This window comes from Larus michahellis, chromosome 4 (assembly GCF_964199755.1).
Source record: "Larus michahellis chromosome 4, bLarMic1.1, whole genome shotgun sequence".
Taxonomy (NCBI): Eukaryota; Metazoa; Chordata; class Aves; order Charadriiformes; family Laridae; genus Larus; species Larus michahellis.
The window spans coordinates 44,507,113-44,533,025 of NC_133899.1; the positions used below are offsets into that span (position 1 = coordinate 44,507,113).

A 25,913-nucleotide genomic window follows, 5' to 3' on the forward strand; every position below is an offset into this window, starting at 1 on the left:
ACATGTTCTTTTGTTTTCCTCTCTTACTCTGCACTGAAACACTGTGTTTTATGTATAGTGATACTGATTGCAATAAAAATTGTGCTTATAAAATGCCTTTTATTCGAGGACCTTTCATGCAACTGAAAGTTTAAGTTCACAAAACCTCTTCTTAAATCCCATTCCCACTTCTTAAATTATATTAAACTCTTTTTGATGTCTGAAATCTTACAAATAGAGCGTTATGGTTGCATAAATTATGGAAGGATCTATCCTGCAATATGCAAATAAGTTACAGAGAGGTAAAATGGAGCATATACTCTGTGTGATTTGTTTCAGACAATGAGTCAGAGGCCACACAAAGATCAGAGTCAAGGAATCTCTAGCAGTGATCACTACCGTACACAAGAGTGCTCATTCTACTATATTTAAATGTCTCCCCTAATTGCATTTTCCCTTTAAAAGGTATCATTTGACATGGAGGAGGGGAAAAGATGTGATACAAGATCTGATATTTTTTTCTTGCTTTTGGGAGGTGCAGGACATTTTCATTACTGTTTTGAAAAACATATTCATTCTTAAACCTTTCTCAAAGCAGTAGCTTTTTTTTTTACCTAGCTGCCAAATAGTCAATGTTATAATTCTTCTGAGATCTATATGACTAATGTGTGGAGATTTCTGTCCCCCTACTACTCAGAAAGATATATGGAAGTAAATGTTTTGCTAAATATATCAAAAAATACTATTTTTCTATAATGAAACCACCTGTGCAAAGAATCATCATTTTAATATGACATAAGACCAAATGCACTCCAAAACTTTCAAGGGCAATCTACCATCTTAAACACACATACATACACTTGTATGAATACATAACTTTAGTAACGGAAGCACTTCATCTCATACCAGAGAAACTAATCTGACAGCTCTTCTGGTACATTTTTCCCTCAATATAGAATTTGCTTAACTTTCAGTGAGTCTTCATTCTGATCCATAGCTCCATCTGCATGGAAAAGCTAGCAAGAACAGCACCGTATCTTGCAAGTTTTTAAATTTTCATTAAAAAGAGCTAGAGAAATGCTCAGAAACAGGCAACAGTTAGCTTTCCTCCAGTCCTCAAACACCTCTGCCAATTGTCATGATCATTCAATGACAGTCCTACTTTTCAATTGACCTCTGGCACCAAAGGTCTCTCTGGAAGCTCTGCACAAGAAAAAGAGCTTCTGAACTCTACTGCCACTAGGAAGGGATGAGCTGTTGACAAACATTCATAAGGAACTCTAGTCAAGGAGTGAGGAGCAGCCCAGCCAAAGTTAGTTTTCCTAGTAAGCAAACTGAATCTATGTTGACCTCTGTAGCCATTTGGCTGGTCCCACAGTAGGTCAATGGTTTGAGAAGTGGTTACGTGGACCTCTGGCAAGGAAATTTGGAGGATGGACTGGGAGAGATAAAAGAGAAAGGTACCATCCCAGACAATGTCTGCTAGACTTAGGCCTTGTTTTTCTGACTCCCAAATGGTCACCTATTGTAATAATGGAACAATGGTGCAAAATTTTAGCTACACTTAATTAATTTAAAATGTAAGGAATGAAACACTGCATAAAGCGGGTGCAAGAAAATGAGGCGTATGTAAGAGAAACGTGCCTTCTGAAATTACAAAACGCTGGAGGAGCTGAGAGTACAAATAAAATCATTATAAGAAAATTATCCTAGATGATCAATTTGGCAAGATTTCAATAGTAGGGGAAGTTCCTAACTTCTGTGGGAGCCGTAAGGGAGCAGTAAGGGACATGTAGCCTCCTTCCTTGAAAGTCCATGACCACACTGTATGGAACATACACGTGGAATAACAAGTAAGAATTAAGGTAGGATATGAATTTTCAAAATTCTGATTACTACACTGACTACCCAGACAGACATTCTTAGTTAGTATTAAAAGTGCTTTTCTATAATGTAACCTAACATGCAGAGAAATGCCAGCGCTCTTCGCACAAATTCAGTGCAGGTTAGCGTGTTATATTTATGCCATTCACGTTGTTTTATCCCATAAGCAGGCACGTGAGATAACTTCATTCATTTTTATAATCCCTGTAAAAGTAAGATTAGCTATCCAAAGCTGGGGTGCAGTACAGGGTGCAAAAAGCAGCATAATATAGAATATAATAGCAAGGTCAGAAGTATAACCTTGTCTCTAACCTCATCCTGAACTTCCTAAAACCAGGAACATTTGAAAGGTCACCAGTCTTTCTGTGGTCCCTACAGTATTGAAAAGGGGTGACTACCTCTGCAAAGAGTTCAAGTTCCCGCTATCTCGTATACAGCCATTTCCACATATGTTAGGACAGCATAAAATACTACGCTTTCAATTTTGCTCTGTCTGAATTCCAGCATCATTCAGTGATAAATGACAATACAAGCCACAAGGAGAATCAGGGCTAATAAGTCTCAGTTTTCCTTTGGATAGACTGACAAAGTAATTTTGAACAACATCTCTTGATGCCACATTACTAGAAGAATGTGTCCTCTTATCTTATTCAGTGCCAGCCTAAACAGTAATGTGGAGACAATTAAATTGAGTATGAAAGAATATACCATTATTTTACATTTTCATTAGCTGAAGTTGATATATACAGCATGGGTGGAGAGCAGAAAGTAATGGAAGGAAGGCTAAAGATGAAAAAGAAAGTATGATTGTTACAACCTGCCACTTCAAAATATGCCTCTTGCCCACCAGTACTGCTGAAGCATCACAGACAGAGAATGCACTCTGGAAGCACTAAGTAGGTCAAGATCTCCTTAGATTTGCAATTTTGTTGAGTTTTTCAGAAAAGGTGAAAGAAATAAGGACTGGATATCTCAGGACATAGGATCTATTAACAATTTATAGCCAATAGCAATTGAGTATGGTTACGCCCCAAGGAATGCCCTTTGGTACCTCAAAGAATACTTTCGCACAGTCCATGATCTCTCAGGCTAACTACACTCAGCTGTAACAATGAAATTACCCACTACTTCACGAAGGCTCTTGAATGCAGGAAACATAGTTAACACAAAAAAATTTATGTGGACTATGAAACACACTATGAATCTCCAAACTAAACAGAAAAAGTGACCGTTAACCTCATGTATAAGTATGAAATATGTATCTTTGTTTTAGATTTCCATCAGGTTTTTTTTTTCAGAAAAGTTTAGAACAAACCATGTCCAAGAAATCAGATGAAGAGTAACTAGAAATAGAAGAAGACAGCCCACTGAGACTGCATATATAATTGCAACCTACACTACCAAAAGCTATTATGCAGAAACGAAGGGTCAAGCTTACTTCATTCTTTCCTCTCCTCTGTCTTCCCAAACCAAGTACATGCAGTAACAAAAGAGGTAAACAGTGAAATCAAGTCCACAAATCGAGTTATTTTATGAAGACAGAAAAATACATTTCTAGTCTAAAATGCCTAACAACTGTTCACAGCAAGAAAAAATGTGGACAGAACAATTTTTAGTGCCCTGTAATCAGAGAGAAACAGAAAGAAGGATATACTAACTTTGACACCTCTATGTTTAGCTCATCTCAGACTTGGAAAGAAGCCTGGCATGGAGACCAACTATTGCAGAAGTTCGTATCTGGATTCATATCCAGAAGCCAAAGCTAGAAAAGAGCTCTGAGACAATACATTTTGGTTGGTTTTGTTGTAGGTGTTAAACTCCTGTGTCGGCTTAAACAAATGGACTTTTTCAGGCTGGAGGCCCAGGTTGTTGATAAACCAGTGTTTCAGAGGTACAAGACCAAAGCTTGCAAATCTCTCCACAATGAAGAGAAATGTGAAGGAGGTAGAAGCCTGATCACACAAATAAGTTAGTGGATGGGTTACTGAGTCGACGAGTACATATGCATGGTGAGTATTTGTTCATCCTCAGCACAGCCTTCAAAATTAATCTCTATAAACCATTACAGATTTGACAAATTAACAGATTTCAAAAGACCTTTTTCCAGCTAACCAGATAGAAGTCTGAGTTACTGAGACTGAGTCAGAGTACTGCCACAAAGAAAAAGATCACCGAAAAACCTCTTGAGCCTTCTGCTAGCAATCTCAGCAGAGAGGAAATGATGGACTGGGTAGTGAAATCTTTTGGGGTGTTCTGTGCATTTGTTGATGACGGGGTTGGAAGCTTGGTTATGAATGCTAGGCTACATTCCTTCTACCTGCAGAATCACAGGCTGAAGGTACAGGAACCTCAGAACCATCTACTCTGCCCTTCTGAATATCATAATATGCAAACACAATAATGAGTACTTCGCTATAACAGTCTTCCACAAAGACATCCAATCTGTGAACATGGACTCCAAGAGACAGAGAAAATACAACTTCTCCAAGCAATTTTAAAAATGGTGAATTATTTTCACCACCAAAAATCTATCCTTAATTTCTCATTGGAATTTATGAGATCTCAGCTTCCAGCTATTTATTCTTCTTAGAATTTTATTTTCTGTATTAGAAAACATTTAAACATCTATTTTTTCCCTTATGCACTAATCACAGAATCACAGAATCGTAGGGTTGAAAGGGACCTCTGGAGATCATCTAGTCCAATTCCCCTGACAGAGCAAGGTCACCTAGAGCAGGTTGCACAGGAACGCGTCCAGGCGGGTTTTGAATGTCTCCAGAGATGGAGACTCCACCACCTCTCTGGGCAGCCTGTTCCAGTGCTCTTCCACCCTCAAAGTAAAGAAGTTCCTCCTCATGTTGAGATGGAACTTCCTATATTCAAGTTTATGCCCATTACCTCTAGTCCTGTCCCCGGGCACCACTGAAAAAAGGCTGTCCCCATCCTCCTGACATCTACCCTTTAAGTATTTATAAGCATCGATAAGATCCCCCCTCAGTCATCTTTTTTCCAGACTGAAGGGACCCAAGTCCCTCAGCCTTTCTTCATAAGAGAGGTGTTCCAGTCCCCTAATCATCTTCATAGCCCTTTGCTGTACCCTCCCCAGCAGTTCCCTGTCCTCCTACTGGTGCATGGGGTTATTCCTCCCCAGGTGCAGCACCCTACACTTGCCCTGGTTGAATTTCATGTTTCTCTCTATCTAACTCTCCAGCCTGTCCAGGTCTTGCTGTATGGCGGCACAGCCTTCCGGTGTGTCAGCCACCCCCCCCAGCTTTGTGTCATCAGCAAACTTGATGAGGGTGCTCTCTAATCACATCATTTTTCAAGTTTCTTAATAGACTAAAGTTTGAGCACTGAATTTTTCCTTTTTTTTTTTTTTTTTTTTTTTTTTCCCCCAGCACTGAGTGTTTTGGTGTCTCTTTTCATTCTTTTCAACATAATTTCCAAAACATGGACAAATTGAAATGTAGCAGCATTCCAGTTTTCTCACTGATGTTGTTAAAATGACTATTCTATTTCTCTCCTTATTTATCCAATGGTATGAAATAGTCTTTTTTAACACTATCGTTGTGAGAGCTCATGTGTAATTTCTTGCCTGTTATGATCTCAAATCCTTTTCGGACTTGCTTTTAGAGATGAATGTCCCTCATTCTAAAAGTATATCCTGTATCTTTCCTTCTTATACATAACATTTTGAATCAAACTTAACACTCTACACATTTGTCTTATTTATCATGCTGATGATACTGACTGTTGCAAGGAAAAACTTCTGAATTCATCTGATGTAAATCACATCACTATAATCAACAACATTTAATTAACCAGCACTCACTGCCAACTCAGGATCAGCAATGAAACAGAATAAAACACAATACTAGATACTTACAAAATGACATCTAAAAACTTCTGAACGCCCCTATATAATCAATCCCCTAAAGTATTATCACTCAGATAACCTCATAGGCCATGTGAGTTACAAGCACATCTCCACTTCTGGGAGTGCAGGTTCCCCTACTTGCTCACTCCTCCTCTCAAGACATGGATGGTCCAGCTCTGTGTCATCCCATGCTATCTGCTAATGCACAGGCTGGGAAGAAAACACTCAGAGTTCACGCATGTGCTCACAAAGTGTGGGTCCCTGCTTGTTGCACCCTTGTACAGTCACTCCACTAGTTGGATGTTGTCTCCTCACAGTATCCAGTGCAGAGGCAGCTCAGTCAGACCAAGCCAAAGACTGCAATGACATGGGGCAATGTCTGGCAGCGTCAAACAAGTTTTTTTGTTCTATTTCTTTCACCTGCCCATCCACTCACGCTTAAAAAGCTTTATGCTTCTGTTACACTTTTTTCCAAGCTTTGTTTCAGAAGGGTTTTTTTTTTTAGTTTTGGGGGGATTTTTTTGTTTAAATTCTCCTCTTTAGCATTATAAGTATGGGGAAATGCCCTCTCAGATATCTCAGTTACCTTATTGATGCAGTTTATTCTCACATTCTCGTTCTAACAGCTGTTCTTATCTAGGTCATTTTGCCAGCTGTGGACCCTACACTTATGTTAAGTGTAGTTTTATGTCAATGATCTGTCTGCATCATTGATACAAATATTGTAAAAAGAGTTACAATATCTATATAATCCATTCAAGCATACTTCCCCACAAACCTTAGTTTTGAATATCTGACCAGTGCTTCTAAGCTTTTGAAGTATCCTATATAGTTCAAAGTTTGTGTGCTGGATTTTCATGGTAACTTTTATCTACCAACTTTGCAGTATCATCAAAGAGTCAAATTGTTTCCTCGACAGAAAATATTTCCCATAATACCATATTATTGCCATTAAATATTCTCCCTGCCTTAATTCTCTATCGGCTGAATCCTGTGTTGGATTTTCTGTTATTTTGCCTAAAATTTATGTCAGACTAAATGGTCATTGATTACCAAGTTCATTGCGCTTCTATCATTGGAATATTTTCTGGATATATACTCTGGAGTACTCTTCAGAATCATACAACAGGACTGCTGATTTAAAAATATTTATTATTTATTAAAAAATTATTATGTTTTCCAATATCCCTTCACTTGCTTTTTCTTTTCATAATAGGAATTTTTAATCATGATTTTTTCCAGGTACAGAATAGAAATATTAATTAATTCTGTCAGTTCTGCATCACTACTGACAATAACTCTTCATGGGATGTCTCCAATAAAAGCAGCAATAAGAACAGAAATAGTTCCTCATTTCTGTGTATTCTAAGCACACCACCCAACCTTAATATTTCTCTCCTATCAGAGCAGTTGTATTCATTTTATACCTTATTTTTTGTAGGGGTTGTTACCTAGTTTCTTTTTTTTTAACCTACTATACACTAGTTTGTTTTGATTTGGGGTTAATTCTTAAATTTTGGCTTCATTTTCCCTTGTATCAAAGACAGACTCATAGCCAGATGTGAACTCTTTTATGATTTGGGTTTTTCTCTGATAAAACAATGTATTGCTAGAAAACTGTCCAGTTTATATTCACAGCCTTCTGTTTATATGTTCTCTCCAATTAATTTTCTCATAATTTTCCTCAGATTTAGAAGAAAGATCTTTCTGATGCAGCATCATTAGCTGTGTTTTATCTTTCATTTGCTATAGGCAATCATCAACATTGTCTTTCTTTGCCACAAAAAAATCTTATCTAGATGATAATTTAAATCAGATGCAATACCTTTTGAGATAGTAAATTATTATCTATGTTTCTCTGCAACTCTTAATGATATTCTATTACTGCTGCATGAGATTTTCATACATATCCCCCAAACTGAAATTTCCCATTAAAAAATACAATTATTTTTTCCACATGTTGTGGAAAGTTACTTAAGGACTAAATCAACCTCTGCTATGGTTTGATTCAGCAGTCTTTAACAGATACCTTCAGGCCTTTACTTAATGTATGTAACTCAGTCTTCAGGGCCAGACTAATCAGTGAAATGTACATTATAGAAAGAGGGATATCAGCATGAACATTCACTGAAGGTGAGGTTTTTCGATCTCTTTCCAGTTCAAAAGAGAAATCCATTATGGTTTTAATTCCCTGCACTATATCCAGTCAAAAGTCACACGGGCGTTAAATGCAATAAAACTCTTATTGAAGTAGTAGACTATGCACTGCATATGAGCAACCTGAAAGGCTAATGGGGTCACCATCCTTCCCCTTTAGTAGCTGTGTCATCAACAGCACTAACAAAAATGAAGCTCAGCTCTTTAAATGTTGTAACAAATATAAGAGCTTGCCTCTGGAAAAATAATATATAATCACTTGTAGAAGAACCTGCCTATCCAAGAAGGGCTCACAAATGGAGTGCTGGCAGAGAAAATTCTTGTAAAACCAAACCGCTAACTAAAAAACCCCTAACACGACATGTATGCCCTATGGCAAAGAAGCTCATGGAATTTAATACATTTTTTCGCACTTCATTTGAAACTTGCTTGCATTGAGGGAGGAATTAGCCCTTTTCTGTCCTTGCAGATCCTCTTCTGTGCCCTTTAAAAGGTAAACTATAACATTTTTTGTTAAACTCATTATAAGATGTCGCAATATTCACATATTGATGTGAGTAGTCAATGCACAGAAATTACACCATCATCAAGTTCTTTTAGCCATGACTGAAAATTCAGCCCTAAAATATGACATTTTACAAAATATCTGGTTTTGTTAATACAGAATGAGGTTTTGCTGTGACAATAACAAGGGACAGATCACTTAATTGAACCATCACTTATTACATTATGCACTGATGAAAAACAAGTATTAATACCTGGAATATCATCAGGGACTGAAAAGGGAATATGGAACATTTGGAAATTTAGAAGTTTATAGCATATTAATTCAAAACGGTATTTGGATCACCTTTTTATGCGTGTAAATATAAATACTTACCCTATTGTTTATTTCTGGAACTAAAATAGGTTTTGTACTTCATTTAGGAGAAGGAAAAAAATAAAACAATCAAAAAAACCAGAGTGCAGGATCAATCCTGCTGATGTAATTAGTAAAGCTCCAATTGAGATTAGTTGGAGCAGAACTGGGTTTATCTTTGCACAATGACAGAATAGAAGAGAAAGAAATGCAAAAGGAATGAAACTTTGCGTGGAAGAGTTACTACAGAACTGACTAGCACATACATGTTGCAGTGCTTCACTAGAACAGAAAAATGGTCATTAGTGAATAAAAATCAAAACAATCCTCTTAACTAATTCTCTGCAAGACAGAATTCTCACTTATACCAGTTTACAAGGGACTGTTATCCCAGGCTCTTCCACCTGTCCACCAATAGTTGGTTTTGGAGATTAAAAAGAAAATAAAATGTTGTTCTGTGGCTGATAAAGACCCAATAATGCTGAAATTTCATCCCTATCTCCCTACTTCAAATTCCAATCAAAACAATGGAATCCAATGAGCTTCAGTAATTTGATGAGTGGGCAGTATCACAGTGCATAAGAAGTGAGGTGAGTACCTCCCATCATTATCACAGCTGGCCACATTTTTTGCCATCTCAAAGATGCTGGGGAAAGTTCAAGGTACATGAACAGAATTAGTGCCTGCTTAAGGTCTTAAGGCAGTCTTTTGTTTAAGATCATGACTGAGGTACAAAGATAAGCAGTGTGAGGAAACCTGCACTGTTATTGCTCACGCTGCACTCCCCTCATCGACAAACAGGCTCTATATGTGCTTGGCTTTATTTCACGCAAAACGAGTGAAGAGATTATTGACATGAAAGTGAAGACAGGTTTGTGAGCAAAATTAAAATGTGCTGGAGATATGAACTACACTAATACTTTTTGAAAATTACTACTACTGGCTTTCAGGATTAGGTCTGACCCCTAGAGCAACCATTCTTATATGTATACTGAAGGAAAAGTACCAACTCCTGGGCCTTCTAGAAGTCAGTTTATACTATACTGTCCATACAAACATGAAAGGAAACCACATCCATATTTCTGAGGATTATTTTAATGCACAGGACTGTATGGATCCCATAGCTGCCAAATAACTGAAAAGAGATCCCTCAAACACAAAGAGCATTACTAAATGCTCTGAATTGCTGCTGGTTTGCAGACAAAACATCATTCATTCAACTTATCTTGCTGTGATACTTCTTAGTAAGCTTTATCTAGTTGCATGCAAAATCACTGTTGATGGAGTTTTTTTGCTTTGTTTTGGAGTTGGTTGGTTTCCTTTTTAATTCTCCTGGTTTCCTGGTTGTATTGCTCCCCCACAGTCCTGACATAACAAGTACAAGCTCTGCAGCAAATACTATGGGAGATTTTATTCAGTGGTCTGATGCTGCCTCTCTCCCTTTACAAGCAGCAAGGGTAAGTCTTGTCTCAGTACTGTGAAAACAGAATTTCAAGAGTTCTTATAGCAGTGTTAGTATTTAAATTTACAGAAGCTCTGGTATATACCTGAAACGCATTTTAATCTGCCCAAGGAATGGATTCAGTCCTGGGAAGTTCATTGTTTTTTCTAATTGTCAGCGACTGCTACACTTTGCTTGCCTGCAGCTATCCAATTAACATATCACCACTACACAAAATATTGTAATAAGCTCGATGTCCTAACAACAAGAGCCTCACACTCCACTTCTATCCAACAATTTTCTACTAATTGGGTTTCCAACATATTAGCAAATGACAGGGAAGAACAGACAGACAGACATACGCAAACAGACAATGCTGCCTTTAAACACCTTTTCTTATTGCTGTGCAAAGTTCTGTGGAGATACCCTTGGTTGTTGTGTATATCGAGAGAGAGAAAAATAGAGAGAGAGAGAAGAAAAGCTCAACTCCAGAAGTGGAAAACATGTAACTTGTGCCCTGAGATATTGCTATGGCAACATTTAAACAATGAACAGAAAGCCCCGCAGGATTCTGCTCTCGCTTCCTTGGATACCAAATGTAAATCCTGATTCTCTTTTATTGTGTGCATGCACAAGCGGCTGATTTTTGGCTTTTCCTCTAATAGACAGCAAAGTATCCAGGCCCCCTACCAGGCACTATGCGTTAATTCAGTTCCATGTATTTCTGCTTGTGAATATGCAATTAACACACACCACTAACACACTCATCTCCCCTCTTGTGTCCCTATTTCTATCCCCCAGGAGAAAAAATGACTGTGATAGTACAGCTAAATAACAGGTACCCTTATTTTCTGAATAATATCATTAAATACACCACTCCAAAACGTCACAAGACAAGCCCCGGTGTCTTCTGCCATTACAGGAAGCAGAGGCAGGATCTTTTCTAAGGGTAGCTCCTTGCCCACTCTGCTAGAATCGAGCATGCTGCCAGGCTGCCTTCCAGACCACCATGGCTCTTGCTATTACTAAATCCTTCTCTCATCTGGGTTGTCCTGCGGGGGCAGCACTTTAAGGCTGAAGGAGGCTTGTTTTTCATTATGATTTTCATATAGCAGCTGGCAAGGGGATGGATGGCAATGCAGAAGGAGGGCTCTTGCTAATAGTAGCCCAAAATCCAGTCAGCTTGACTACTCTAGAAATTACTTGGTGAGTGATAATTGCATTTCTTCAGAATAATTTTCCTCCCAGACTGCAAGAGGCACTAATTCCAGCACCCTTCTCTCTCTCCTCGTTCCCTCACTAGCAATCAGAAACAAAGGGATATTTCCAAGCCAAAGTGAAGGCACATTGGCAAGACCAAGATGGAGTCTCTTGCACACTGCTGCTGTGCACAGTGCACTCCTTCAGTGAATGTATTGCAACTGCACTCGTGGGCAGCTTGGCTTATGAGTTTTCACGAGCACCAAGCTCTCTCAAAATGTGCTAAAATCCTGTCCTGACCCCCATTCAAAATCTTCCCGTCTCATATTTCTACACAAGAATCTTCACGTCAAATGGAGACAGCTTTTTAGGTCACAGGCAAATAATTTTAAAGCCTATACGTACAAAGCCATGGCAGGACCTCAAGAATCCCTTTCTTTTCCTCCGGTCCCAAATGATTGCTCATATTGGCTCACATATAGACCATTCTTTCTTGGGTCTCACCCAATCTGAAAGTCCATTTTTCACGCATCGATGCTATCAGGCTGGGAGACATTGTGACACAAAATTTGCTGCTCCAGCAAAATGAACGTGCTCCTACTCTAGATCAGTGCAAATCATTCCTGAAAGGTAAAAAGACATGGACTAGCTACCCCCTTGCATTACTAACCTACAGTTTGCCAAGAAAACCTGAAATTTGAGATGCATGATCTCTGACCTTCTGGGGAACAATTAGAATGGAGCAGGACCCTGCAGTATAGCTTTCTCTCTCCTTCTGTACAAGCGTTTGGTGCCTAAATATACACATAAAGGTTCCCTATACAGTGCCAAAGTCCCAGCTGCCTGGGGTCATTACCAGAACAATTGTCCATGGTTTGAAGAGGAGACAGCCCACAGAAGCAGCATATGCTGCTGAATGATACACCTGTGTTCAGGCACATGTGAGAGAAGTAGCAAAGACAGCCAGCTCTTGCCTCTGCTTGAGGAGATTTGCTGCTGCTTGTTTAGCTGGATGCTTGGAATGATGGTTTTGGCCATTTGTTTTATGATCAGGCCTTTGGGCTCTGGATAAGCCCCAGCACAAAGACTGAGAAATGATATATTCGTTCCCACTTTGAGATTGAATGAGTTAAACTCTGGGTTGTTCCATGTGTCTTTTGGCTACTGTATTAAGTGAATGATTCACTGAAGTGTGAAACTGTTGGCTTTTTAGAAGCAGACACACATCCCTAGCTTTTTATTGTTGACAAGGTTTGCCTATTTCAGCCCAAACTGGTGGGTAAATTTTCCCAGTGCTTCCTTATCACATCAAGAAAATCCTCCTGCTAGTTATTGAACAAATTGAATGAGGCACCTATGGCAGCTTTCTATTGTCAAAAACTGGAGTTGCTCTATCAATTTTTCTGTTTATGTGTTCACTTGACAGCAATCCAGGGAAAAGCTTGGAGATGCCTTTTCCTTAGCCAGCTTCGTTCTCCTTCAGTAATTACTGAGCAGCAGCTTAACATAAATTTAGCTGCTCTATTACTGCAACTACTGATGTAAGTGTAGCCCACAATAGGGCACTGACTTACAATGATACGTGAAGGAATGGAGAACAGAGTTTTGGGCTTATTTTCAGATGCTGACAAACTTATTATCCATTCAGTGTCCCACCAGGAAACATGTGCCCAGAGAAATATATGAGGCTAAAGCACTTCATACTAAACTGATTTAGCTATGCTGAAAAAGATGAGAGTAATTGGAGCTGGAAGGAACAATTTTTGCTGTGCCTGCTTCCTTCTTTTTCTAAACACCACAGCACAAAGGGTCTGATTTGTTTGCGTGACCAAACAAAAACTCCCAGAGATTTCCGTAGGAGCAGAATTGCACCCTAAATCTTAATCCTTTACAAGTCGCCAATGTTTAAGAGGCATGGCCTCCAAACAGAAGAGCATGGGACACATTTGAGAGGCAAAAGGTCTCATTTCCATTACGCCAAAAGATTCAGGACGTTTACATGAAGTAGCAGAGGTGATGTGAGTGAGCAGAGAAAGGGGGGAAAAAGGAAGATGCTAATATTTATTTATGTATTTATTCATGGAAGTTAGAGATCTGGTTTGTGTTGTTTCACGCAGGAAGCTTGTGAAGAGGGAAATGCTGCCAGAAAAAAAACCATTAAAATCTGTCTCTACCAACACCTCTCCCATCCCTGCCTTCTCTCCCCTCCTCCAGAATATTGCAGCTAGAAAAAAGTAAAATGAGTGGCAAAGCTAGTTCTGCACCTTGCCTGCCAAAAATTACCCATATCTGTTCAATGGCTCATTTAATTAGCTGTTTCTTTCTCTCCTTCTCCACCAGTTTTGGCCTAATACTTTCAGCTGAAGCCTCTATATGTGAAGACCAAGGTTGAGGAGGGCAGAGGTGAGGGAGGAGAGAAGGGGAAGAAAACGAAAGAAAACTCCTTATCCACAAGCTAAGCAGTCATGCCAGGAGAGGGGACAGAAGTGGTACTCTTCTTTACAGAAAAACAAGGACCTCTATTTTAAAGACCATGTTATCCTCCCTTTATTCTACACTCCCACATCACATTTCTCCAGGAAGGGGGAGACATTTGCTGGTCTGTTACACATCATTGCTAATCTGTGAACCCCACTATCTACAAGACACTTTTTAATTATTTTCATTATCAGCATAATAACAAAAACCTTCTAACAGCACAATATCCTCTCACTGCTTGTCAATCAAAGTAAATATCCTTCAGCTGCAATGAAAGTCCTAGGGGAGCCTGAAGGATTCACCACAAAATCACAAAGAATTTCCTAGGAGATATGGAGGGCACGGGTGGCTAGTACAGCAGTTTCCTAAACTCCCCTTCAATAGAAGAATGTCCTCTCTCTGCCTGTTACTGCTTTTTGTTAGCAATGGGGTGTAAAATGTGCCATTTCTCTCAGAGCTGCCTCCTCAAAAGCCATTAAAACCCCTTGTCCTACACCCCCCACTCCTGCCAAAAGCCATCCTTTACCTCCCTGCTTGATTATAAAATTTTCCTGTTAATACACCATATTGATCTGCAATGTCAGACTGGATGCCAGCATTCAAATCAGAGCCTTTCTCTATTTTAAACACATACTAAATAAATAAACATTCTCCATGCATCCAATTCTATGCAACTTGCATCTGTTTGTACAGACTGTGCAATCAGGCAGCACCCCCCACTCACTGCAGGGGCTTTCTCAAAAGATTTTTTTGCTAGTGAACATTTACAAATGCTATAGAGCCACGCAGGCAGGCATCTGCAACATCCTACCAAGGCTGGAGTTTTACTAACAGGAACATTTGAGCTACTGTGAGAATTCAGTTCCGTCCTTATTCCTTCCCTTCTCCCTTCCCAGCAGCCCCCCTCCAGCCATTATTAAAATCAAGTCAGATTTTTTATTCAGGTGGGGGAAAAGATCAAGAAAAGAGGGATAAGGAAGAAAGAAGAGAGGCAACGGGGCATATTTCCTTTTCCAAAAAATCGTAGAATAGAAAGTGTACTTACTGTACCCTCAAAGACTATCCAGCTGGAAATCCAAGTGGTTACGAAAAACCAGGGTGGGGGAGGGGTTTGAGAACTATTTCATTTCAGCAAGCAAACCAAAATTAAAAACAAGAAAGGAAATAAAAATAGATGATATCCAATTGCAATTTCCCAGCAATTTCAGTCCATACAGGTGCCAATCCAACCCAACACTGCTGAACTCTCCCCCTCCGGCAATTTTGCTTTCTTCTCCGTCCTTTATTTTCTCTGTGGCTTTCAACTTTTCTGCTTAAAATTGCTGTAGTGGTAACGTTGATGTTTGCCTTCACTGGAGAAGAGTCGTTTAAAACAACAGGAAAAAACCAAAAATCCTTGCAGAGGATGAACGGTCTTTCTCTTTTCTGAAACTTTTCATTCCACTGTGGATCCTTTGCCTAGTTTCCTTTTTCTGAGGTTTTCTTTCTCTCTGGCTCCGCTGCTCTCCATGGCTCACTATTTGTTTTTTCTCTGGAGAGAAGAAAGGACTTTATTTCTTTTTAAGCAACTCTCCATCTGTATTCTTTTAATGTAATTGTGGTGTGACTGTTAAGATCCAGGTCTTGCCAGGCAATTTTCTTCTTCTCCCTTCTTTGCTGCACTATCAATTATCCAATCCGTGTGTCTCCACATTAGAACGGGGATTCCCATTCTTCTTTTTCTCTATCTCCCACACTCCTTCAGAAAAGAATCTCCTTTTGCATTTAAATTTTTATTTGTCTCTGTCAAAACAATAAACTTTTAGTTTCTCACCCCCCGCTCCAAAGATCTGATTAGATTTCCAATCACAACCCAGTGCGTAATTGGATTTTTGATTTCAGCAAGAAGCCAGCAATCCACGGAATCAGCACCCTCTCTTCGCTTCAAACTCCACGTTATATCCTTTTGCCTTCGCTCCAACTCCTCTGCATTTTCATAATCGCACATTAAATGGAATGAAGGAGGGAGGGAGTAGAGAAAAATTCAAGGTTCCCACCAGCTGTCAAGAATAAATCCATCCCCTTGTTATTTTTTAAACACTTGGGACGGGTGTTTTTAACACCCACTCTCCCCTTTGCCCCCCACACTTCTCAAAATCTTTCTGATGTTAAAACTCCCCCGAAGGGGCACAAAAGAAGCCCAGGGAGGCGTGATTTGTCCTCTTAGCTGTAAATTTCACAAGCACCCTTTCCTTTTCATTCCAGATTCCTCTCCATCTTTTGTCCAGCGGCTATACAGATCCAGCAGCACCGAGACGGATAAACTTCTATTTCTTCTTTGAGGAGAGAGAGGGAAAGACAGAGAGGAAGAAGGATAAAAGCTCTCCAGTCTCTGCCTCCCTTTTCCTCCCCTTCTCTATTTCAATGCAGGTCTGATCTCATTTCCAAGCTCAGCCTGGTGTATTTCAGATCTACAAGTTGGATTTCCCTTCTGCACAGCAGTGAATTAGTCTCCCATCTTCTTCCACATGCCAGTTATCTTCCCCCTTTTCTTCCTTCCTTGCTGCCTCCCTCCCTTCCAAGATGCCACATTCCCAGGAGCGCAGCCGCTTCTTTCAGTTTTCAGTTTCATCCCTGAAATGCACAGCCTTTGCACAGCCGAAACCCTTCCTCCCTCCCATTAGCTTCAGCTTGAATTCTCCCTGTGTGTGCATGTACATACGCATGTATGTATATATCCAGTTCCTGACAGCTGCTGCTGCTGTTGCTGGGAGTAGCTCCGCTTTTCTGTCGTTCTGGCTTTCTCTTACTCCCCACCTTTCAGTGGCACCCTAGGATTTGCAAATGTCCCAGGGCCAGTCTTTCTGGCTACACTCCTCCTTCTCCCCTTCCGTTCTCTCCCCTCTTTCTCCTCCCTCGCGCCCCCCCCCCCCTTTTTTTTTTCCTCTGCTTGTGATCAGTAAAATACAATTACCCAATTACCTCCCATCATCTTAGCACTGATTGGTCAATTGCATTAACACTTGATGTCAGGGAAAGGGTATGGGAGCTGCTCCGACGTGGCACTGCTGCCACCTGGTTGACAGTCTGGGAACAAACTCAGGGTTACCTTAAGAAATCTCCAAGTCAGAAAGCAGTAATTGAAAAACAAGGGATCATCTTAAGGAAAGGAATGTCAAAACTCATTTTCTTAAAAGCCTGCCTGATTCTGACAGTTCAACCAGTATTCACAGGTACCATCCTAGCCGCTGAAGCAGAGAGAATGACATAAAATGAAATGAGGTATAAAGTTGTCTTTGCAAAAGAGGGACAGAACAACCCGTATTCAAAGGTACCAACTCTAGCCATGGATGCAGAGAAATTACAAGAAAATGAAACGAGCTATAAAGTTACCTTTGCAAAAAATATAACAGTGGAAATAATCTGCATGGGAAGACAATCTGTTTTATAATTACAGAAATAAATGTTGGTTTAAAACTTGTATACACATAAAAGTTACCTAAAACTCCATTTTGGCAGATGTTCTAGGCTGAAAGCCCTATGAAGCACTTCAAGGTTTCAGTGGGTTTAAGTGATAGCTCCAGTGAGCCGTTAAGTGACAGCAACACAATAGTATAATGTCTAGACTCACCTATCAAATCTGCTGCAGTTTTATTAGAATGACTTCAGACCAGGACTTTTGAGGTTTCTAAACTGACTCCCTGTTTTGGGCTAGTAAAGTACTGACATGTTTGTTATGTAGTTACCTACTTACCAAAGTATGTTAGATGTACTTATGTGTGTTACCTAAAATGCTTCTGTCTTGTTTTTTTCAGGGACCTAAATTCAATAGAAATTTTACAGAAAACTTTCCATGTATAAAGTTAGATATGCTACCCTCTCCAGCATCAAGGGAAACAGAATATGGATGATGTATGTGCCGGCATTTGTCTCTTTCAAAATCAGAAAGAAATTATTTATAGATCTCACTCCTCCACACAACCCCAAAAAAGGAATTAGTCAGGCGCTTTCATGGTAATTATAGCAAACTTCATATATTAAGCAGTAACTCTGAGTTATTCCATGCATGTAATAATATAGCCAGCTCTTTGCTCAGTCCTCTCTCAAATAGCCAAATTATATTTGGTACCCTTACTTAGCCTTCAACTTTGGTGTGGAACTGGCATACTTGAAAATAAAAGAAAATATTTTTTTAAGTTATATGTCATATTATAAGTTTTTCTAGAATTATAAAATCCATAAGCTAGCTGAGTTCAGTCATATAGCACTTACTGAATCACTACCATTGACTTTCAGATTTATTCTACTGACTCAGCGGGCTTTCTGGTGAGAAAGTTCTACCAGATGTAAGTTAAGCAACAGGAACCAGGTCCTTAATCACTGTTAGATTATCCATCGCCTGATCTTACTATCGCTGAAATAAATGACAAGCACAAATTACCTACAATGGGTGAAAGACAGAGTGTGTAGTAATAATGAATAACCCAAACATAATGGTCTTTCAAGAATGCTAAAAAGACTTTGGGGATTTTTGGAGAAAACTGCAAGCGTGATAGGAGATGAAGCTACTGACAAGTAACAATCTTTTTCTCAGTTTTTGAGATTATTTTGTTCCTGTCTGATTCATTGATGCTGCTGGTGTATTTTGGGCCTAAAAACATCTTATGAGGGTCTTTTTCTTTTTAGTACTTAAAATCTGAAAAAAGCACAAAGTTGTTCCTTTTCCCAGAATAAAAACATCACAGCCCAACACTTTTGCCACACTGTTTCTTTAAAAACTGTCTGAACAATTTCCTGCTAATATTAAAGAGCCTGTGAGCAAAAGTGAAGGTTTCTGTCACTCAATGAAAAAAATATATGGGTGTCAAAAACAGAAGACGCACAGCTTTTGGGGATCTAATAAGAACCTTAGGCACAAGCACCTGCAATAGCTACAGTACCTCTGTGGATAAAAACTGATATTTCACTTTTGATAGAAATTTGCACATTTTATATGTTTTATGTCATTCAAATTATGTCAAAATACACGTTTCTAACATATGTCAGTACTTAAGTATACACATATATATGTGTGTGTGTATATATACACACAAAGATAGCATATTTGCTGGCATAGATGTGACTAAACACAAAATCAGTATCAAGAATGTAATGTGCTGTAGGCTATGATATAATCTTCTCTCTTAATATTTGTTATTTTTAATATACCAATTATGCTTTATCACCTAATAAACATAGAAGATAGAGAAGCTTCTTAAAACATAACTGTTAAGGAATCTACTATGTGATATTTATCAGATGATACTCTGTGCTATATGAAAAGGTAGATGTCCTTTTAATGAACAAAATAAACGTGTAATTGTATTATCTGTTTTACAAGCGTGTGTGCCACTTATGTGTGAAACCTATTTAAAACAAATATTATCACAATATCACAATAATTAATTCACTAATCAAACATTAAAAGGGTATCATCACAACTGGACAGAACCGTTTGTGTGACTTTTTTCCTGAAGTACACTGTATGTTGTTGCCTCCAAGCAATATTGTTTGTAAGCTATCCAACATGATGAGCTGATATTCAAAATGAAAGCACCACGGAAAACTTTGGATGATATACATGATGCAATGTTTTACAAGCACTGACAAGGTGAGACAGAGGAAATACACTGAGGCCTTCTGTTCAGTTCCTAAACTATAGAATTGCTATCCTTCATGGCCATTCCCCATCACTGGGCACACTCAGATGGCCAGCAAGCATTAAGAGCAGCTGTTACTGGGTCTTCTCCCTGCATGGGACCTGCCTCAGCAGTGCTACCAATCCCAAACACACAGTGGACGTCACTGGGTCCTGGTTCCTCTTATGCACCAAGATCACCATGAATCAAAAGGGTGAACTGTGAAGAAAACTAAACACAGACTGTCAAGGGAACTTTGTTTTTCATATAATGGGACAAGCTTGCCTGATCCCGAGTATGGGATCCTGTCAAATCTTGACATAACAAACATGGACAGCAACAGATTGTTAAAAGACACCTTTTCCTTCTTGATAGATGATGTGAGTTAAAGAACTGAAGTTCTGTGTGTGATTAACATTCGAAGAGAGTAGTGGAAAAGACTAGATATTCACAATGATCAGTCATTTGGTAGAAGAGAAACATGACTAAAGCCTAAGAAAAGAGAATTCTGACCTGTAGATAACGGAGTAGGGAAACATTGAAATTTAATAAGCATAACCAAAGTTTAAGGAAAAGAGTGAAACCAGACCATTTTGCTTATACAAAAAGTGAAAAGCAGTTTCAAGCTGTTCTAAGTCAGCAACAGCCCTGCCTTCCTTTTAAATAAACATGAAGAATCATAAAGGAAGCTGTGGAACATATTAGTCTTTCTATTTTATTAAGCATTGCTGACAAGCTGCTTGCGTATGGAGGCAGTACTTGAATCCTCTTATAGCTTACTACTTTCAAAAGTGAACAAAAAATGCTGACATACTTTTGACTGCACGGATCTAGGATCAAGCTCACTAATCAATTTAGGGATTCAAGAGAGATCCTAAAAATCTCAGACTACATAAAATATCTCATACATAATCTCACAGGCAGACTGTGATTTTTGTAATGTAATCAAAGCTCATGGTACATATTTTCCTGTATATGTGATTTCACTGATTGTTGTTCAATTCTTTTAATACAAAACCCACTAAAATCACGTGCATAACCATCAAAATTAGCAGCTGACCATAATACTGCCTCATTTATTAATTTGCACATAATTTTGTTCTGATATTTACAGTTCTAGTGAGAAATTTTGTTTTGTAGGTAACTTCGATTGGGTCACAGAGGCTTGAAGAATTAAAAGAAAATATATCCTCCTTTCAGGAAAATCTGGGTAAAGCCACAGCACATGTGATTTTGGTACATGAAGTTTAAGTTCAATAAACTTGTCTCTCCATAATATAATAATTTCTATTGTTTCTGGTAAAGATGGAACTGAATAGTGGTTTTCATTTAGTTGTATTCTCAAAACTTCTGTATGTTTATTATCCAGTTGGGTTAACAGGACAAATTTAGAATTGTTCTACAGTTGCTCTACAGTTTTCATCTTTGATGTTAACAATCCATCACTGAAAAGCAACCTGCTGTCAGAAAGACTTTCTAGAATTTCTGCTTAGGGAACTGAATCCCGTATTGTCAGTGTTTCCATTACAGCAGAGACAACCAATTCACCAAACTGAACATGAGCCAGCAACGTGCCCTTGCTGCACAGAAGGCTAATGGCATCCTGGGCTGCTCTAGGCACAGCATTGCCAGCAGGTCGAAGGACCCTTCCCCTCTGCTCGGCACTGATGAGGCCACACCTGGAGTATTGCATCCAGTTCTGAGCTCCACAGTACAAGAAAGATGTGGACAGACTGGAGAGAGTCCAACAAAGCGCCACAAAGATTACGGACTGAAGCATCTCTCCTATGGGGAAAGGCTGAGAGAGCTGGGACTGTTTAGCCTGGAGCAGAGAAGGCTCAGAGGGGATTTTATTAATGTCTAAAAACACATGAAGGGAAGCTGCAAAGACGATGGAGGTCTCGCCCTCAGCCATTCTCTGATTCTATAATCTAATAGTTCGTAAAAGTATTTACATAGAAGGAAAGTAAGAAGCCTCACACTTATTTGGTAAAAATATGTGTTCTAATCTGCTCTCAGATTCTTTTATTCACCTGTGTGCCTAGGAGAATTATGTGCCTAGCATTCAACTCAGAACTATCAGAGGAGATTTTTTCTAAAACAAATGCTGCTTTGAGGAAAAAAAATATGAAAAAATACAAACCACTCACAAAAAAAGTTAAACTTTTCCTAACATTGCGCTTGGGACTTTTGTGTTACAATTCTGACTAGGCCCCATATATGTATATACACATAGCTAGTGTTAGAACATTTAGGAAATTATGTCCCTATCAAGAGCTTACTCTTTAGGGTTGATAATTGCTTTTAAGTTTATTGTAGCAGGACTTCAGGGTATCTAACATTTAATTGAGTCAGAGTGTTAAACCTTAAGAGTATACACAAAAGTAACTACATAATCAAAAAAGTAAAAGCTTCCTTTGCAGCAGAATAATTCTGGTTCCGCTGAGGTCAATGACAAAATTTCTGCTGACTTAAATAAGACCACAAGTTTACAGAGCATCTTTTTTTCATGTGATTTCACATTTTATCTTCCATTCCAAACTCTGTCTGTAAACTCAGCATCTTGAAGATCAACATTAATCTTCGCTCTAACTTTTTTTGCTATATTTCCAAAACAATGAAGGACAAGCTTTTTCTGTTTCTGAACCACAGCAGGCACACACACAACTGCATTCATTCAAAACACTGTTAACTCACCTTCCTTTGGTTAGAAATAGACTTTAGATATGTTCCCTGAAATACATGGCATACGTAATCTCTACTGTAACAGTAGCCATGTAGCCCTTTGTTAGTATTTTTTGACATCCTATTCCAGTTTTTACTTAAACTAATTAGTCCAGATTAGGAAAAAGTGCATGTGAAAACCCCTATCCTGTGGCAAAACCTAATTGCAAAGCATGATTTCCATGGGTAGTAACCCTTGCAAAGAACAAAAGCCATGCAATACTACCATTGTTATTTTTCTGTTCTTAGCAATGGTCATGCTTTTCAACTTCCTATAAAATGTAAACATTTTTGACTGAAATTAACTGCTGTATTCAACATGAAAACATCTGACTTACAAAAAGGCTTAGAACAAGATTTCAAGTGTTTTCCCTCTAAAACAATCCTGAGAAAAATGGCCCAAATCCTGCCATTTTCCTAAGGCGCTAATTTCAGGTTCAGAATTCAAATCTAGGCAAATTCCCTCCTTTCCAGAACTGAGTGTCACTGACATTAAACTCCATAGGGAGGAATAACTCCTTTGATTTCAAGAGTGTCTCCAGATTAAGGCAGGTGTAGATGAGAATAGAGCATGGTCCTTCATTATATATTCATACCCCATGTAATATGTATTTGGTTTTGTAGAATCATAGAATCATTTACGTTGGAAAATCTCAGTAGAGTGAAAAAGAAGGACTGTTTCTTTTAAATTGAATTTTTAAGAATGTAAAATTTAAGAATATGGACCATGAGGCTTGAGCACGAATGATCCATCAGTTTGTAAATAATATCTTTACAGTGTGACAGCATTTTTTTTTCTTCAGTGAATTTTAAATAGCAAGAGTATGATACTCTGACATAGAGACAAATGTGTCAGACATCTTAATTTCTTCTTTTGTGGAGTTATTGTGACTGTAAAATACAATTTGCATTTATTGAGAATAAAATCTTAACTACGTATCCTTCAAAACATTACTGAGAAACAACCTAGTAGCCATATTGTTCTACCCTGTCCTCATTGTTAGCATATATTCAAAGGGAAATCCTGGTATGGGGAAAAGACCTTCAGTTTAACCTCTGAGCCAAGGAAAAAGTAACACAACAGATTTCTACATTTTCATTGCAAAAAGGATAATGGTTTGCTTTAACCATGCAAGATCCCAAAGAAAGTTATAGCTTTCAATAAATTGTCGAGGAAAATAAATGTTGTACGCAAAGAGATCTTTGATGGAGATAATTGCCAAAATGGAAAAAAAAAAAAAAGTTCATGGTACAAATAACATTAGTCAAGGAGATAACTTGCACTTTCAAGATCTGTTTTCAGGTACTCATAACTTTCTAACTAAATTACTTCAACTAAATATCTTCAGCATCCTCTAAACCCAAAATCTAGACATCATTTTTATGTGTCAGACAAATTTCTACTTAGCCCTTTTTGGTCTTTATAAAAAAAGCCACATGTACTTTTTATATTCAATGTTTTTCAACTCTCTTTTTCTTCTTAAATCACTAATGGCATATCCTTGGCCACTGGAAAACAACAGAAACTTTTCTTTTTTAGATTTATCCAAATTAAAAAGGATTGAAATACTATAATGCATATAATATACATAAGAACCTATTTTCTTACCGTCAAAGCTTGGAGGACTGTGGCCAGTAATGAGGACATCAAAAGTGTTGTAGCCAGGACTCACAGCGATTGTATTTCCAGAGTCTTTGCATGATCTCAAGATAGATTATGTGATTTCTCTACACACCTGTCACCCTACCTGTAAAATGGAAATAATACTTAGTGAACGTATTAAACAGGATGGACTCACCATTAATTGGACTAGGGAGCATAAAGCTTCACGGTTGTGACACCATAACCACCATAACACCAGGCAAGGCAAATAGGAAAAATAAGGTAGCAGAGAAGGCGAACCCCCACCTTTCTAAATAATTATCATTCTTTTCTGTACCCTATATCTGATCTACCAATATCTACCAATATCTGATATTGAATAATTTAAGATCTCTGAATGCATTTTGATATAAATTTTGTACTTTGTACTTTGACAGACATTGACTCAAACTGGATGGTTGAAAAACTCAGGGAACTATTTAGGACCTAGCAATGAAGAGACAGGAGGCACCATATTTATACTCACAAGTGCTCTGAAATATGGTGTAAGTAAATTAAAATACCAGTCTTCACCTTTTGCTCACCCAGTGCTCAGCTCTCTCTTCTATCTCCACATTCCCATTAAAATTGTACATCATTTAAAGAGTATATGAAATGTGAAATATCTAATTGTCTTTCAGTGTTATCTTAAAGAGGTCAATGAAAACCTTTGAGACAATAACGACTCTTGAAATTCTTCTGGAATTTACTTGGCTACTGCTATTCCAGAACAGACCAATAGTCTTAGTCCAATATGATGTCAATTCTAAAGAGAATAGGGGAATATTCCATACTAGGTAGTTCCATAACTTTTATTTCATAAAGTAGTATAAGTGGAAGAATAGCCCAGACCCATTTGCATTGGATTTGCACTTATTCCTGGAAAGGTTACAAGGGGAAAACATAACTATATTTTGGAGACAGTAGGAGGAAACAAGTTTAATACAAATGAGCATCTTTGTCCCCATTAGGGTTCTTTGAGAAGTTCTAAAAGGAACTTGTGCTTGAGAACATTTTCCATTCTTTATCGATTGTATGTTAGAAATCTTGGTAAGACGTTTAGAAATCCTGTCAGTCACAACTGGTGAAAATGATGACAAGAATAACGATTATTTAAAGTGTATATTTTATATATATATAATTTTTTTTTTAATCAATGATATTTTAGACAGTTTTCCTACCATCTCTCCAGACTTCATTCCCAGTGTGTATGGTACAGTTTTAAATCAAAACTCACCTTACTGTATCAGATTTGAACTTTCAGATCTAGGGAAGAGTTTCTTGTTAAGGGAACTACTTCTGGTGATGAAGAGGATAAAACACCTGCAAGAAAAGAAACATTATTTTAAGAAGCTGCACATACGACTATAGGATTGTTTGGGAGTAGGAAAAAAACCCCAAGAGGTGATACACAGGAGTCTGGACTTCGTCAACACTTGTACCAATTGCTTTTTGGGTGTTTTTCAGACCTTCTACAGTAGCTTAGATTGAAACTGCACTTCCTTAAAATTATATTTGCTTTACATTCCTTTGTGCATGTAGGTGGAACTTATCTTCAATGTTCTAATAAAATTACTTATAATTTAAGAGCTAATAAGTGTTACTAGCACCCAAGTTTACCGTACTGATAGTCCTTGGACAATAAGTAGGGGTAATATTAAGAAAACTAGAATACTAGGCTGAAGTTTTTAAATTTTCCAAAAATTGCTCACAAATAACATTTGATGAAAAGCAGGAAGTCAAGGGATATGGGCTTTCATTTAAAATGTTTCAAGTAGGTCTTATTTTCAAAAGCAGACACAGCTATTTTGTTAAATCCAGCTCCATTTAAAATGCATTCTCCAAAGATGAGCCAAATTAAATGAATCATCACTTTTGGAAGACACATTTACTAATTCCATATATGAAGGCATAGATCCGGAAGCAGGAATTAACCATCTGTAGTCCTAAAGTACATACAGTACATTTTACTAGAATTCCTTTTCTGGAAGAGAAATTTAGAAGAGGAGAGATAT

The 25,913-nt window shown here is 38.2% G+C and overlaps 1 protein-coding gene across 15 annotated transcripts in view; it reads right to left on the reverse strand.

Moving 5' to 3' along the window:
* The window catches only part of LRRC4C (leucine rich repeat containing 4C), a 567,176-nt gene that overhangs the window by 85,305 nt on the left and 455,958 nt on the right, over window positions 1-25,913 (reverse strand). For 14 of the 15 annotated variants that reach the window (XM_074584311.1, XM_074584306.1, XM_074584296.1 and 11 more), the window contains 2 exons: window positions 25,136-25,221; window positions 23,866-24,004 (listed from right to left, as the gene is read on the reverse strand). The gene's annotated coding sequence lies outside the window, so the exon portion shown is untranslated. Of the gene's footprint in view, window positions 1-14,920; window positions 16,782-23,865; window positions 24,005-25,135; window positions 25,222-25,913 lie in introns of those variants that run through there. The other variant, XM_074584309.1, reaches the window with a different exon arrangement.